Source organism: Mastomys coucha, chromosome X, assembly GCF_008632895.1.
Source record: "Mastomys coucha isolate ucsf_1 chromosome X, UCSF_Mcou_1, whole genome shotgun sequence".
Classification (NCBI taxonomy): domain Eukaryota; kingdom Metazoa; phylum Chordata; class Mammalia; order Rodentia; family Muridae; genus Mastomys; species Mastomys coucha.
Window position 1 is genome coordinate 81003014 of NC_045030.1, and position 2506 is coordinate 81005519.

The 2506-nt window shown below is 37.5% G+C and overlaps 1 pseudogene; it reads right to left on the reverse strand.

Annotated features, from left to right (window-relative positions):
- The window catches only part of LOC116093366, an 899-nt pseudogene extending 208 nt beyond the window's left edge, over positions 1–691 (reverse strand).
- Between the last annotated feature and the right edge of the window lie 1815 nt (positions 692–2506).

The following is a 2506-nucleotide window of genomic DNA, read 5'->3' on the forward strand; positions in this document are numbered from 1 at the left end:
GTGCTTCCCCACCCACCCACCCACTCCTGCCTCCCTGCCCTGGCATTCTCCTACACTGGGGCATCAAGCCTTCACAGGACCAAGGGCTTCTCCTCCCATTGATGACTGACAAGACCATCCTCTGCTACATATGCAGCTGGAGCCATGGGTCCCTCCATGTTTACTCTTTGGTTGTTGGTTTAGTCCCTGGGAGCTCTGAGGGGTCTGGTTGGTTGATATTGTTGTTCTTCCTATGGATTGAAAACCCCTTCAGTTCCTTGGGTCCTTTCTCTAACTCCTCCTTTGGGGTCCCTGTGCTCAGTCCAATGGATGGCTGTGAGCATAAACCTCTGTATTTGTCAGGCTCTGGCAGAGCCACTCAGAACACAGCTAAATCAGGCTCCTGTCAGCAGTAAGCTTCTTAAAGTTGCCTATTCACATAGATTCTTTAAATTCTGCAGAAACACTGTCTTTCACACAACTCTTCACTGTTGAGAAAATCAGCTACAGAGGAGTTATCATCTTTGTTTTCCTCAGACCTTACTGGAACCACTGTTTTCTTCTCAACAGGACAGGCTTCAGAGTTGCACTGCTCTTTGCATTTCTGTAAACAGGTGACTAAGCTGTAGGGCACAAAGCAAACTGGGCAACAGTATTTCAGCTTCTCCAAACAGACCACAAAGACCACAGTCCTATTATTTAGGGATGTCATAACTCAAGAAGAAGTTTTTTTTTGTTTGTTTGTTTCATGACATCCTGTTTATTAATTGTTAGTGTTTCCAAAATTAGTGAATTATTAGCCTAGACCTATATGTTGAAGTGTATACCCTACTTTTCTTTCTAACATTTTGTAGTATCAGGTCTTTAATTGAGGCCCTTGATTAATATGTTGTTTAGTTTTTTACAAGGTAGAGGATAAGAACTAGTCTCATTCTTTCACATTTTCTTTTTTTTATCAAGACAGTATAGCCCTGGCTGTCCTGGAACTCACTCTGTAGACCAGGCTAGCCTCAAACTCAGAAATCTGCCTGCCTCTGACTCCCAAGTGCTGGGATTAAAGGCATGTGCCACCACCGCCCGGTTTATTCTTTCAGATTTTCATGTCCAGTCTGCATAGCACTACATGTTGAATATTCAGTTTTTCCCATTATTTTTGAGATCCTTGTAAACAAAATCCAGTAGATGCAATTATGTGGGCTTATATCTGAATTTTCTATTCTAATTCACTGACTTACAATCCTATTCTTCTGTTACTAACATTCTGTGCCTATTTTTTTTATTACTATGCCTCAGAAAGTATTATTTTTGTTCAGAATTGTTTCAGATAATTGCTTTTCATAGGTTGGCCATTTTCATAATGTTAATTCTTCTGATCCATGGTGCATGGGGAAGGTCTTTCCATATTTTGCTGTCTTCTTAAATTTCACTTTACAATTATCTTCAAGTTTTTATTTTTCAGTATGTTAGTTATTGTTATATCAGAAGCCTATGACAGTATTAATGAAGTCTTAGGTTTTGGGAGTTTTTTTTCTTTCTTTTTATTGGTATTTTATTATTTTCATTTCAAATATTATCCCCCTTCCCAGTTTCCCCTCCACAAATCCCTTCTCCCCTCCTTTCTTCCTCCCCCTCCTCCTGCCTCTATGAGGGTGCCCCCCCGACCCTCCCACCCACTCCTGCCTCTTTGCCTTAGTATTTCCCTACAATGGGTCATTGTAGGAAAATTCCCTTGGGTCCTCCACAGGACCAAGGGCCTCCCCTCCCAGTGATGCCAGACAAGGCTATCCTCTCCTACATACGCAGCTGGAGTCATGGGTCCCCCATGTGTACTCTATGGTTGTTGTTTTAGATTCTTTTATTTATTGAGTCATATTATCTACAAATGAGAGATTACTTCTTTTCCTAAATTTCCTTATTTTATCATTGCTCTAGATAAGATTTTAAGTACTATAAGGATTATATGTATTGATTTACGTATATACTGAATCATGGCTGAATATTTGGAATGAAGCCAACTTGGCCATGATGAATAGGTTTTTTGATGTTAAGTTCAATTCAGTTTATAATCCTTTTAATTAAAATATTTATTTCTGTAAATATGATAACGGAGAGATCAGATTGTAAGTTTTTCTTTTTGTCATACATGTATATACTTTTGGTATGACGATACAATGACCTTGAAAGAGTTTTGAAAATATTTTTCCTTTTATATTTTATTGAACAATTTGAGTAGTATTGGTGTTAGTTCTTCCTTCAAAGTCTGATAGAATGATATACAGTGAGTCTACCTGACCTTGCATTTTTTGTTTACTTGAAAGTTGTTTATTTCTGGCTCAATGGTAATGGTCTTTATACATTTGTATATTTTTATTTCCTATTTCTTTAATTGAGGTAAGTTATATGCATATAAGAAATCCATATATTTCTTTTAGACTTTTCTTTAGGTGTATTGTAGGTTTTTAAGATATGTCTTTATGACTTTCTGAATTTCATTGGTACTTGTTTAATCTCTCTATTTTTCTTTAAT